Here is a 15,212-nt window from a genome sequence, read left to right on the forward strand (position 1 = left end):
TCAGATGCCGTCCTTTTTCTTGCAGGCCAAGCTATCTCATAATAGGAGACAGCAGCAACGGACGGGTGGAGGGCGGCCTCAGCAACAACCCCTCGGCGATCTTGAGGTGCGCGTCCAGATGATTGTGGCAAGCCAGGTGATCGGTCCCGTCGCCACTGGAGACGCCGACCCCGTTCTGGACAGCAATGGTAAGGTCATCACCTTCTTGTCCTCTCTCCTTCCAATTGTTCCTCACAACACCAGCCTTTGACACTTTCAATCCAACTTACTAAATCGCTGCACTCGTTCCTCCCTTGCTGCCACCCTGTCCTCACGTTATAGCCACTCTTGTACCTCCCTGCTTTCAGATGATGATTCACCAGTTGAGGAGACGGGCCCTCAAGCTGCCAGTGGGAGTGAATCTGAAGGCGAGGAGGAAGCCCATGCCCACATTGGGAACACGCCTTCCCTGGAGGGGAGCAGGGGGGAAGGGTCTGATGAGGGTGAAGCTCCAGGACCAGCGGGCTGTAGAAATGCGATGTGGCTAGGGAAGCTCGGGGGCCTTTTCCCCAGAGGGAGAGTAGGCCAGCGAGTCCTACTGCACTGGACGCAGAGGAGGAGCGGCTCATCGCTGAAATGAACACCCAGGCGGTGGACATGCACACTGAGCTCATGGGTGCAGTGGGAAGGGTGCCTGAATGCATTGATGCACTGGCAATGAGTGTGGAGCACTCCGCTGTAGCACAGGCGGATGCCACGCTAATGTTTAGTGCTGCAATTCAGTCACTGGCTGTCGTGATCCCATCTCAGACTGCTCTCATGCAGACACAGATTGAGGCCACACGAGCACTCACTGCTGCCATTGTCGCTGGTTCAGACAAATTTCCCCAGGGCTCTCACCGCGCCAGCAGACCAGCAATCTGAGCTCCAACAGATTGCTCCGGATGCTGAATTGCTGCCCCGTGGGAGTGCCTTTGTGTCGGTCGAGCAGGGAGGTGCTGTCCTCTCTCAAGATGACAGCATTCTTGCTCCCACCACTGTCACTTCCCCATTGCACTTGCCGCCGCCTGTAGCCCAGACTGCTGCCGCCCATGCAGAGCTGGTGCAGTCTGCAGCCGGGCCCTCCAGGCCCAGAGCTGGTCGAGGCCGTCCCTCAAGGGCATCTGCTGTCTCACGTTGTGACAATCAGCAGCCTTCCACCAGCCTTGCTGCAGCCACTGGGGTCCCATTACAGAGGAGCAGTAGGGTGGGAAGGGAGGAAGTGCGCAAGGGAAGGAGGTCACCCTCGAAGGGCAAAAAGTAGGAAGTGTGACAAAATGTTGTTCATTGTTTTATTGAAGGCCGAGATTCATGGTCAATTTTTTTTGACTGTTTTGGACATTGTTTTCAGGTTGTGAGAGCCAGTTATGTTAATGATTGTTTTTTTTGTTGTTTCTTTCTATTAGTTTGTCCTGCGGAAATGAGACACACAGAGTTTGTAAAATAAATAAGTTTTTGTGTTCAAAATGTACATGTTTGGTCTTTGCAATCATTGTTGCCTTGACCGGCTTAGGGGTTGTGGGTTGGTTTCATTCAGGTTGTCTGAAGCCATTTCCTCAGAAGGGGCCTAGAAGCGACTTGCTATAAGCCTTTGACGGCCGGCCCTTCCACTTTGTACACTGTGTGCCTCCCTCCCGTCTTGATGCTGCTGATGCTCATCCTCCTCATCTTCCTCCTCCTCCTCCTCCTCCTCCTCTTCTGCTGGTGCTCCAATGACTGGTGGCATTGGCTGGGTCCTGAGGATTGCAAGGTTATGCAGCATGCAGCACACAACAACGAAGTGGGAGACTCACTCAGGCGAGTACTGAAGGGCTCCTCCAGAATGGTCCAGACAGCGGAACTGTTGCTCGAGCACACTGATTGTGTGCTCAACGATGTTCCTGGTAGCTTGATGGCTCTCATTGTATTGCAGCTCAGCAGGGGTGTTGGGCGTACGGAGCGGTGTCATCAGCCAGGTGCACAGAGGATATCCCTTGTCCCCGAGAAGCCAACCACCTGGGTGATGCGGTGCCTGGAAAAGGTCTGCCACAGAAGTCTGGCGCAGGATGAAGGCATCGTGGCTGCTGCCAGGAAACTGGGCATTGACAGCGAGTATCAGCTGTCTGTGGTCACAGACCAACTGAACGGTTAAGGAATGGAACCCCTTTCAGTTGCAGAAATCCTCGGCATTCTCATGCGGCGCACGCAAAGCCACATGCGTGCAGTCAATGGCGCCCTGCACCATGGGGAAGCCCGCTATCCTAGCAAAGCCCATTGCGCGTTCTTGCTGCTTGTCCGGGGTGATGGGAAAGAGATGTACTCTCGTCTCCTTTTAAAGAGGGTATTTGTTACCTAACGGATGCAGCAATGCACCGTGAACTGGGAGATATTGGCGATGTCCCCAGTAGTTGATTGAAATGAGCCGGTGGCATAAAAGTTGAGAGCCACTGTGATCTTCACTGCCACTGACTGAGACGTCCTGCTCCTCAGTTGAGGCTGCAGATCTGGCTGCAGCAGGTGGCAGAGCTCAGTGACCACCATCTTGCTGAAGCGCAGCCTTCGCAAACAGTGCTCCTCAGACATATTAATGTAGGACAACTGTTGACGAAATACTCTGGGAGGGTATGGTCTCCTGCACAGAGGCCTGTTAGCCCTCCTCCGTCTGGCCATGATTGCCACTCTCTCTCTGTGCCTCTGTGCCCTCCGAATGTGATGGAGCAGGACAACACCCCCATCCATTGCAGCCCCCATAGTATCTGGGCAATCCAAGTTATGAAGGTCAAAAACCAAAGTACCTGCAAAGTTATGGTCAGAAGCCAAAACTACCTCAGACAGCGTTGACTCAATGCAGAAGTCTCTCTTTCTCTCTTTGTCTCTCTCAAAATCTCTCTCTCTCTTTCAGAACGAGTGGTGCAAAAATGGCTACCACACAAAAGCCAGGAAGAGGCCCCCTTTAAATAGCGCCCCCCCTCCCCCCCCCCAGCCCCACAGCAACTGGGAAGTGTTCCAGTCTATCTGTCGTTGGTTGCACCAGGCGGAAAGGAGGGGGACGCCACTCAATTTCCGTTCCAGGGCGTCACAAGGGCATTGCACTCTCGAATGACGTCAAGATCTGCGTGCACAGGAGATTGGGCGGTATTGTTTAGCGCCGCCACAAAATGTCTAATTAATTTCGCGAGCGGCGCAAAAATCACCGCGCCCGGGCGCTAGTTGCTTTGCACCCCATTAGCGCCCTCTTAAGGCGCTAACGGGAGGCGCAAACAACTGAATTTCCCCCCCCAAAGTCTTTCTTTCTAATATAAATAACTATCCTGCTCTTCTTCGAAATAGTGCCACGGTATCATTTATGTCCACCTGGGAGGGCAGACGGGACCTGGGTTCAACGTCTCATTCCAAAGACGACACCTGTGACAGTGCAGCACTACCGCAGCATTGACTCCGAAGCTTCAGCCTGGATTAATGGCTCAAGTGGGACCCGAACCCACAACCTTCTGACCCTGAGGTCAGAGTGCTGTGTGTTAGGTCAACTGTCAACTTCTTTTTACAAGTTGAAGGGTTCACATCAATTGACTAATGGTCACATCCGCCACACAAAGCCTTTCCATATCCTTACCTGCACCCTTGAGCTCACTGAACCTGTTTGTTAAACTCATTGGCCCAGAAATTAGGTTCGGGGGCTTGCCGCGCGTGTTAGCCCCCGATGTGCACTCACCCGGCGCGCCGACAGCTGAAGCCTGGGCCTGCTTGGAATTCCTGTCACTGGCCCGGTTCAGCTGTCAGCGCGCTGTGCTTGCCTGATCCAGCGGTGTAGTTAGTGCGGTGTGCCGGCTGGGATCAGGTGAGCACTGGGCAGCCAATCAGGGGAGGGGAAACTTAATTCATGAGTTTGATAGTAAGAACTGTCAAACTCATGAAAACTACAGGCGCCCAAAACACTACTTAAACTTTAAATAAAATGTTTTAAAAATCCCACCAATTAAATGAACTATAAATAACTTTAAAAAACTATTTTAAACAATTAATCAAATTTTAAAAAATAATAATTTTTTAAGAAATCGGGTCTAAAAATACACTTACCTTACTGTAAAGTCCTTAAAAATAATAAAGCTGTGGAAAAAATGTTATAATTTTAAATAATAGACCACTTACCTTAAAGAATCAAGTCCTTACGTCTCCTTTTTACATTTCTAAAAAGTTGAGCCCCTCACACACGTGCAAACCTGTCAAAAAGAAGGAAGTTCAACGTGTGTGCGCAGAGTCCTGCACGCACGCGTTGGACCTCTGAACCCCTTGGAGGAAATGCCGGTTTCCCGCGCATGCGCTGTGCATGCTGAAATCCGGCACTTCCAACGGGCCCACGCGTGAGTACCCCGTCCATACTCACGCGTTGGGACCGGAATTACTGGGCCATTTGAAAATGTCCACTGCAGTGTGCAATCTGCTAACGCACAGGTGTGTTAGAGTCATAGGGTCGTACAACACAGACGGCGGCCGACCTGGGCTGCAACAGTTGACAGAACAGACTGTTCATTCAGAGCTCGGGTAAACCATCAGTTCCATTCTGTGCTGGTCCTGCCACCAGTAAGAAAGAAATACTTGCATTTCTATAGCGCCTTTCACGGCCTCAGGACATCCCAAAGCGCTTTACAGCCAATGAAGTACTTTTTGAAGTGCAGTCACTGTTGTAATGTAGGAAACGCGGCAGCCAACTTGCGCACAGCAAGCTCCCACAAACAGCAATGTGATCATGACCAAATAATGTGTTTGGTTAAATGGTGTCTGTTGAGGGATAAATATTGGCCCAGGAAGCCAGGGAGAACTCCCCTGCTTGTCTTTGAATAGTGGCACGGGGATCTTTTATGTCCACCTGGGAGGGCAGACTGGGCCTCAATTTATCATCTCACCTGAAAGACTGGCCTCTGACACTGGAAGCACCAGCCTGGATTTATGTGCTGCAATCTCTTGAGTGGGATTTGAACCCACAACCTTCTGATACAAAGATGAGAGGGCTACCCACAGAGCCAAGACTGAAGACGTACAGCCAGTTCTACCATGACTGCAGTGCTCCCTGATTTTGAGTATGCAGGAAGGATGTACTGGATGCTGGGAGTATGTTCCCGATGGTCAGGGAGTCCAGAACCAGGGGTCACAGTCTAAAGATAAGGGGTAAGCCAATTAGGACTGAGATGAGGAGGAATTTCTTCACCCAGAGAGTGGGGATCCTGTGGAATTCTCTACCACAGAAGGCAGTAGAGGCCAATTCATTAAATATATTCAAGAAGGAGTTGGATGTATTTCTTAAGGCTAAAGGGATCAAGGGGTATGGGAGAAACACATTTTAAAAATATCATAAACATATAAAATACTTTGGGCTAAAAATTCAGTTGGGCGCCATTTGGGGCGCCAAGCTCGCCTGGGCGCCGGAATTACCGCTGCGAGCGGAGCCACTTGTGCCATCCCGATATTCAGTTTCTGCGCCCCAAATGGAAGCGGGCCGCTACTCGAGGCTCCCCGCGCCGCGCTTGGGGCGCTCACCCTGAATATCGGCGCGCTAAGGGCCGCAGCGCCACATGCTGCGGCACGGCACGCTGCGGTACTGCAGGCCTTCCTCCCACTGTTAAGGGGGAGGTGCCTGCAACAGCGCGATCCCCGCTCGCGAGTGCCGGCAAATGAGCCCGGCACCAAGGAGAAGTGCCGGGCTCTCGGGAAACAGCCGGCAATGCCGCGGGGGGGGGGTTTAGGAGGCCGGGGATGGAGGTGCTGGCAGGCGGCCGCCGGAAAAGCGGCCGCCCCGCACCTCCACCTTAACTAGCGCCACTACCGCCACAGGTAGGCCCAGTGAACCGGTCGCGATTTGCGACCGGCGTTAAAGAGGCGGGCGCGACCAAATATGGTCATCGGGGCGGGAGCGGGGCGCTGCGCACACCGATGACGTCATCAGTGGCGGTGCAGCGCTACAGGCTAACGCCGCCATTAGCGCCCCGCTAAATATCGCGGGAGGTGTGGCAAGTGGCGCTAAAGCCACTGAGTGCCCTCTTTGGGCGCTAACTGGTGGCGCAGGCCACTGAATTTCTAGGCCCTTGTCTTTTGACAAAGGTCTTGTCTTAGATTGGATTGGATTTGATTTGAAAATTAGAGCACAGCAAGATCCCACAGCAGCTTTTGCTCTCAAAGGCTCCACAAACATTCCCCAATGAAGCCCAGTCTTGAAAACAACCCCATTTATTTCTGATTCTGGAAAAACACATTTTAAAAATTTATATATATAAAATAGAAAGCAGGGACAGGGTACTGAATTTGGATGATCAGCCATGATCTCATTAAATGGCGGAGCAGGCTCGAGGGGCCGAATGGCCGACTCCTGCTCCTATCTTCTATGTTTCTATGTTTCTATGAGTTTCACACCACGAAGGATCCAATTCATTGCTACTTATTTCCAACAAGTGGCAGCCAGTATTTTATACATCTGTGAACAATGCGGTGTATTTTTAGAACAAATTGTGGTTAAATACCAATCATCACTGCAATGCTACTTTTGTTTTCAAATCACTCTTTTAACTGTAGTACATGTAAGGACTATAGATAAGCAACTCACAGAGAAATGTGCATTTCTACTCTGATCACTTTCTCTTTGATAGGAAGTGCTTGATATGTGGGATGGGTGTTCCTGGTGGTGGGTGGAAAGAGTGGGTTGGTGTTTGGGCCTGGGGGGTCTTCCGTTAAAACTTTTTTCTGATGCGATGGTTTGCACCCTTGGAATTGATAGGAGCGATTATCAATCAAAATTTGACGCCGAGCCACATAAGCAGATATTAGGACAGATGACCAAAAGCTTGGTCGAAGAGGTAGGTTTTAAGGAGCGTCTTAAAGGAGGAGAGAGAGGTAGAGAGGCGGAGAGGTTTAGGGAGGGAATTCCAGAGCTTGGCGCCTTGGCAACAGGAGGCACGACCACCAATGGTGGAGCGATGAAAATCGGGGATGCTCAAGAGGCCAGAATTGCAGGAGCGCAGCGACCTCAGAGGGGTTGTAGGGCTGGAGGAGGTTACAGAGATAGGGAGGGGCAAGGCCACAGGGGTGATGGGTGAATGAGACTTGGTGCAAGAGTTAGGATACAAGCAGCAGAGTTTAGAATGAGCTCACGTTTATGGAGGGTGAAAGGTGGGAGGTCGGCCGGGAAAGATTTGGAACAGTTGAATCTAAACGTAGAATATTGCAAGTAGAGAAACTGAAATGATTTGGTCTACATAAATGTATCCATTACTACTGTTACACTATTCAAAATAGTACTGGGGGAGAATTTGGGCACCTTTGCGCCTCCCGTTAGTGCCTACGGGGGGGGGGGTGATAAAGGGGTGCTAAGCAATTACCCCCCCCCGGGTGCGGCGAGAATATTGACTCCCGCTATATTCAGCAGGAGGTTGGCGGAGGCGGTATGGCATTGCGCCTCGATCTCCTTCGCCCGGAGATCGTGATTTCATCGCCATGCGCATCGCCCCGGTAGCGCCCAGGACTCGAACTTCGGTTTCTTCCACTGCAGCACCACTGAGCGGCAATACCGACAGCTGCAGGCGGCCTTGTTTGGGAGGGCCGGGCGCCTCGGGGGCGAAAGTCAAAGGCGAGGTTGTTGTGTATGTACCTTTAAGGGAATAACTGGTCTCAGACTGCAGTACCGGTAGTGACCACCCCTGTATAAAAGGCCCTAGCAGGCTTCTGTAGTTTCAGTTTCCAGGTTGTCTCCATTCAGTAAAGACGTTATAATCAACTCCTGCAGTCCGTGTCTCAATTATACACGGACATAATACTGGCGACGAGTAAGAAACGAACTTATCTGCAACTCGGCAGCACCTCAGATGACGTTACTGAAGGTCGAAGCCAGAAGAAAGAAAAAAAAAATAATAATAATCCAAAGAAACTCGAGAAACGGGCATCGACCGTGGGCAACCGCCCTCCAAATCATCGAATTGAAAAGTGCAGGAGAGACTGACGAGAGCCAGGCTTTGTTCTCCAGTCTGTGGTTTCCCAGCTAATCGGGCTGGTGGCAGGTAGTGCACTGATCCTTCCTGGGCTGCGGCGGGCTAGAGCTCGATTGGGTGGCTCTGCAACGGGGCCGGGCAGCGAGTCGGGAAGCAAAGAGAGAGAGAGAGGGTGGAGCACACAGGGCGTGGCCGGTGCTTCGAAGCCGGGCAGCGTTCGGACCTAAGAAGAGGGAGGGCAGTGTCCCAGAGGGTCCGCTCCACAACGGGAATGGTTCTTCAAGTAACGGAGCAAATATTGAACTGCGATATAAAAATAAAAATACCGCGGAGAGCGGCGTTGGCAGCAGCGATCGGGGAGGCGCGAAGACCATAGGGCGTCGCCATTACAGGATAGTAAAATAAATATAATCGCTAGCAACAGCATTGGCAGCAGCAGCAGCAGCGGGTAAGCGCAGGAGGTGCCATCTTAACTCGGCGGTGAAGAAGAAAAAGCGCGGGAGGCGCCATTTTGATCCATCGGGGATGAAGGCAAAGCGCGGGAGGCGCCATCTTAGATTTTCAAGATGCCAAAGACTGGCGATATCACTGCCTTCGGTAATGCAATAGAAGACTGGACCACGTATGTAGAAAGAGTCGAGGTATATTGCGAGGCAAACGAAATAGCCGATGAGAAAAAGGCATCGGTATTGCTAAATTTAATGGGCGCAAGAACGTACGGCCTATTGCGGGACCTGATTACTCCAGCCAAACCGAAGGCGAAGGGTTTTAACGAAATTGTTGCTATCCTACAGGAACACCTAAATCCTACACCGCTGCTGATAGCAGAAAGATTTAAATTCCACAGGAGAAATCAGCATAAAAATGAGAGCAATGCTGATTACCTTACGGAACTACGCAAGCTATCAAAGCACTGACAGTTCGGAGCAGGACTGGCAGATACCTTACGGGACAAATTTGTCTGTGGACTCCTGAGTGAAGGAACCCAGAAGAGGTTACTCTCAGAGAAAGAGCTGAGGCTAGATAAGGCTTTCAGCGTGGCAGTATCGTATGAAGCAGCAGCAAGGGGAGCTGCGGAAATACAACAAAAGCCACAGGAATACGGCACCCACGAAATGACACGGGGATTTGCAAAATGTTATCGCTGCGGCAGAACAATCCATGACCAGAAGGACTGCTGGTCCAAGGACAAAATATGCAGGCAATGCGGAAAGATGGGACACATTGCACGAGTTTGCAGGTCTGGGAAGAAGACCAACGACAGCAAAAAGGCTACTAAGGAACCGTACAGGAAAGTACAAAAGATGATGGACAGTAGTTCGGAAGACCAGATGAGCGATAGTGAATCAGGGAACAAGAGACTAAGCTGTCTCAAACTTCACAACGTAATCACAAAAGAGGATCACCGAACCATTTGGGTCACCCTCACGATAGCAGGGTCCCAAGTCAAAATGGAATTGGATACAGGATCAGCTCTAACCGTCATGAATCGACGAGACTACGAGCGGCTATTCTCACACATACCCTTGAGAGAGACATCCATTGTCTTGAGGACGTATACGGGGCAAAAAGTATGCCCCAGAGGAAAAATAAGGGTGCCTGTCGAATACAATGGCAAGAAAATACAGAAATTGTATCTCTACATTCTGCAAGATGGTGGACCACCGTTATTGGGACGTGAATGGATCAGAAAGATAAGTTTAGACTGGCACTCCATTCAGGCACTGACGGTGGCTGGTAAAAAGGATGACGACGTCACTCCTGGACGATTGTCAACAATCTTAGCTGACGCCAAAGAGGTATTTCAACAAGAACTGGGCACTCTTAAAGGCGTAACCGCCTCGATAAAAATAGAGGAGAATGCAATTCCCAAGTTTTTCAAAGCAAGACCGGTACCATATGCAATTCGCCCAGCCGTCAAGGCAGAGCTGGAGAATCTGGAGAATGCAGGCATGTTATCTAAGGTAGACTGGAGCGAGTGGGCAACACCCATCGTTCCTGTGATGAAGAAAACGTTAAACAATAAGTCTGAGGAGCCAAGGAAGGTTCGCATCTGTGGGGACTTCAAGGTGACGGTGAACCCAGTCCTTCACACAGTAAAATATCCTCTTCCAAGGATAGAAGATATTTTCGCCTCACTATCTGGAGGGAAGCGTTTTACAAAAATTGACCTAGCACAAGCATATTTACAGATGGAGGTTGAAGAATCCTCTAGGAAGTATCTCACGATAAACACTCACAAAGGTCTTTACCAGTATAATCGACTGGTATTCGGAGTAGCATCAGCTCCGGTGATATGGCAAAGAGCAATGGAACAAGTCCTGCAAGGGATTCCGGGGACTCAGTGTTGCTTGGACGACATCTTAGTGACAGGTGAAGATAACAGTGAACACCTTGCCAACCTAGAGCAGGTGCTCACTAGACTACGTGAACATGGGCTACGAGCCAATCGCCCCAAGTGCGAGTTTTTTAAGAAACAGATATCGTATTGTGGTCACGTGATTGATGAAGAGGGGTTGCATAAGTCCCCTGACAAAATTGAAGCGGTAGTTAAGGCTCCAGCGCCTGAAAATGTGTCGCAACTGAGGTCATTCCTCAGATTGGTGAATTACTACCATAAGTTTTTGCCGAATTTGTCCACAATTCTGCATCCACTGAACGCCCTACTACGAACGGGAGTTGCATGGAAATGGAGCGATGAGTGTAAGTGGGCCTTTCATAAGAGTAAGGACCTAATTACTTCAAGAGAAGTATTGGCTCACTACAACCCATCACTACCGATAAGACTGGCGTGTGATGCGTCTCCCTACGGCATTGAGGCGGTACTGTCACTTAAATTCCTTGATGGTTCAGAGAGGCCGATAGCTTTTGCGTCACGCTCGTTAACTCCAGCCGAGCGTAACTACGCCCAGATTGACAGAGAGGCCCTCAGCCTGGTGTGGGGGGTGAAGAAGTTCAATCACTACCTGCACGGTCAGAAATTTACTCTACTAGCTGATCATCAACTTCTCGTCTCCATTTTCAACCCTCAGGAAGGCATACCGATAATGACAGCACAACGGCTACAGAGGTGGTCCCTGTTCCTAGGGGCACACCAATATGACATTGAGTCCAAAGGTACTATTCAGCATGGGAATGCTGATGGATTGTCGCGCCTACCATTGCCGACGGTGGAAGAGGAACTGGCAGTGGATCCAGTGGAGTTATTCCACTCGACTATAGTCGAATGTCTCCCTGTGACGAATGCAAACATAGAAAAGGAAACACGAAATGGCCTGACACTCTCCTGGGTCTATGATTTAACGGTGAAGGGATGGCCAGCACATGGCAAACCACTGCTGCCAGCATTCTCGCCGAGAAGAGAACAGCTGTCAGTGTGCAGAGGAACCTTGATGTGTGGATCCAGAGTAGTAATTCCACCCAAATTGAAGGATAGAGTGCTCAAGGAGCTTCATGAGGGTCATCTGGGAGGGGTAAAAATGAAGAACTTAGCCAGAACGTTTGTGTGGTGGCCGGGAATCAATAGAGAAATCGAAGAGATGACCAAGAGCTGTACTGGATGCCAGAAGGTCCAAAACGCCCCACCACAAGCCCCTCTACATCCATGGGAGTGGCCCTCATCTCCATGGCAAAGGGTGCACATTGATTTTGCTGGTCCCTTTATGAACTCGATGTTTTTAATTGCAGTGGATGCACATTCAAAGTGGCCACAGGTAATAAAAATGTCCTCAACCACCACAGAAAAAACTATCACAGTCTTACGAACCATATTCGCCAGGAATGGACTGCCTGAACAGATTTGCTCTGACAATGGACCACAGTTTGTGTCTGAAGAGTTCCAGAGTTTCTTAAAGATCAATGGTGTTAAGCATTACACATCCGCCCCATATCATCCAGCCACTAATGGATTGGCCGAGAGGTTTGTTCAAACATTCAAGAAGGCTATCAAGGCAATGTGTAATGAAGATATACCCCTACAACACAAGGTGGATAACTTCTTGTTTGCCTACTGGAATGCGACACATGCGGTTACCAACCAAACTCCAGCCATGATGTTCTTCAATCGAAGGCTACGATGCCGCTTGGATTTGGTTAAGCCAAACATCAGAAGAGATGTGGAGAACAGGCAGTTTCAGAATATGAATGAAAGGCCGACCAGGAGTTTTAAGATAGGTCAACCAGTTTTGGCCCGGGACTACCGCACAGAGAAATGGCAGCCAGGAACGATCTGTACATGGCAAGGACCACTAATGTATACCGTGGACGTTGGAGAGAGCATTGTAAGATGCCATGCTGACCAGATTCTGGAGTCACTGGAAAACGTCAACTCCACACCACGATCTGTTACACCTGGCGATGAAACCGAAGTACCAATTGCATCTACCGCAGAATCGGTGATATTGGAAGCAGAGGAACCAAACAACGACATTGATCCCGACTCAACCTTGCCAGAAGAACCTGATATCCCAAAGAGGCGTTATCCAGACAGAATCAGGAATCCTCCTCAAAGACTGAACTTATAATTGCTTAACTTCAACCAATGTATCTAGCAACCGTAATTGTGATTGTAATTAGTTATTATTTAGTTGTTAAATGAATGTTATGTACTGTTTATCTAAAAGGGGAGGAATTGTTGTGTATGTACCTTTAAGGGAATAACTGGTCTCAGACTGCAGTACCGGCAGTGACCACCCCTGTATAAAAGGCCCTAGCAGGCTTCTGTAGTTTCAGTTTCCAGGTTGTCTGCATTCAGTAAAGACTTGTTATAATCAACTCCTGCAGTCCGTGTCTCAATTATACACGGACATAATAGAGGTGGCCGAGGTAAGTGGAAAAAATAATCAAATGCTCATTCTCCTTTTTTTCTTTTTTTTCTTTTTTTCCCCAGCGCTCGATCAGCCCGGCTCTCTGCGGCAGTGCCTCGGACTGATCGGGCCGGATCGCGGCCGGCCGGGGGGGAACCAGGTGAGTTTTCCCCTTGCAGAGCCTGCAGCGATGGCCCTTCCCTTTAAGGGAGTGAAGGAGCCTTCTCACGTGGCAGCGCTGCAAGGCCCAGTGTACAGCACCGCTCACCTACCGCCCCGCCTGCTGCCTGCTGCACTCCAGGAAGTGGAACGCTTCATTTAGCGTTCCACTTCCTCCCTGGAGCGCAAAACCAAATTCTTTTAAAGTTGAGAAACAATAGCGCCTGGCGCTAATTTTTTCAACGTTTAAAAGTTAGCGATCCAAACAGGGCTATAATGAATTTCTCCCCCAGTTTGTTTTAATATCTGGGTACTTATTTCACTCCTGAAGGGCCGGACTCTAATTTTAAGTTAATATCCCCTTGTTCTGGATTCCCCCACCAGAGGAAATAGCTTCTCTATATCTACTCTATCAAATCCTTTCATCATTTTAAATGCCGCTGTTGAATCTATGAATCTTAAAGTATGGTGTTCTTCAATAAATAGACAGAGGCTGCAGATTAACAATCAACAGGTGTTTACTGGATGAGGGTAGTCTAATAACTAACAGTACAGATGCCTGCTCAAGGCTTATATACAGGTGTGGTCACTGCCGGTACTACAGTATACAGGAGCTGTAAAAGTAGTTCTCTCTTAAAGGTACATACACTACAGCCGCAATTAGATCTCCCCCTGAACCTTCTAAGCTCAAGAGAAAAGCAACCACAATTTATGCAAACTGTCCTCATAATTTAAGCCTCTTAGCCCCGGTATCAATGTGGTAAATCAATCAGCATTGTTCAAGAACCGATTGCTTCAGTAAAGTTTTAGACAAATTAATTCTAACGTTTGCAATATTTGGGCAAAGGGAGAGTAGAAAGCTCAGCGTAAGCTCGAGGAACAGCACCTCATCTTTCGATTAGGCACTTTACAGCCTTCTGGACTCAATATCGAGTTCAACAATTTCAGATTATAACCTCAGCCCCTGTCACATTTATATTTTTTATCCACACTTTTTGTTTGTGATTTTTGTTCTTCTCCCCCACAGGGCAGCTGTCCTTCATTCTGCCAGCGCAATTCACACTCTATCCAGAGCCATCCTTTGTTTCTTAACCTGTCCCATTACCATCTCCTCTTGCCTTGAATATCTCTTAATGTCTCTTAATCTCTCCTGCCTTCCATCCTATCACAGACCTTCCCTTTTGTTCTTTCATCCCCTCCCCCATTTCCCAGCCCCTAAACTTGCTTTTAAATCTGCTCCATCTCCTGCTTTTTTTCCAGTTCTGACGAAGGGTCTTCGACCTGAAATGTTGACTCTGGTTCTCTCTCCACGGATGCTGCCTGGCTGGCTGAGTTTTTCCAGCGTTTTCTGTTGTTATTTCAGATTTCCAGCACCCGCAGTATTTTGCTATTGTATTAGAAATTACCCTTGGTGTCTTAGTAGATGAACATTTAATCCAATTGTACAACTCTCTAGTTAGCCCATTTAAAATATGCGGATTGACAAGAGAAATGTCTTATGAATTCACTTGTGCCGTATACGGTGAACTTAAGGAATGAATGCTTAACCTGCTTGGACAACATTCCTCTTTGTTTTATTTTAGCCCTATTTTTGGTGTTAATTCCTGCTGAAAAATAGTGTGCAGAGAAGTGTAGTAATTTACCAAACAGAAAGTAAAGCCCGTATGTCGATTTAAAGGATGTTTTGCAAGAAAATGATACTTCCGTTTCATATTTCAAGATTTTCTGGCCATTTTTTCACAGAAACGATTTGGAAAAATGAAATTACTTTAAGCACAGTGTACTCATACAAGTTTAAAAAACACATCCAGGATGGCGACAGGTTGTTAAGATGCTAATGAGCTAGCTTTGACATTCTATGCTCGTAAATTGTAAATAATAAGCAACTTCGTTAACTTGTCTTGGAGATCAAAAATCACCTGACATCTATTGTGTTGTTGGTAGTGAGCAGCTTGGCAGGAGGTACATTAGACCCATTGTGTCTCTGGCAGTGAGCAGCATTTGCTAAAACACCGAGTTAGACATAGCAATCATGCCTTTGAAAGAGAAAGATATGAAGCAATGAGGCTCAGATAAAAGGTTATAAAGAGGATACAATGCAGGTGCAGTTAAAAAAAAAGTTTCTTTAAGTCAAACAAGATGACCCACTAATATGGGGAAAAATAGCGTATTCTTTATTTTTGTATTGTTACATAAAGACAAGAGGTACTGATCAAACTAAGTGAATCTGGTCTCAACAATTGCTCTGAAGTTTGGAATGATTGCTATCAAGCTTGGT

The sequence above is a fragment of the Somniosus microcephalus genome, chromosome 1 (assembly GCF_052327205.1).
Source record: "Somniosus microcephalus isolate GS21.2 chromosome 1, FLI_Smic_1.0, whole genome shotgun sequence".
NCBI lineage: Eukaryota > Metazoa > Chordata > Chondrichthyes > Squaliformes > Somniosidae > Somniosus > Somniosus microcephalus.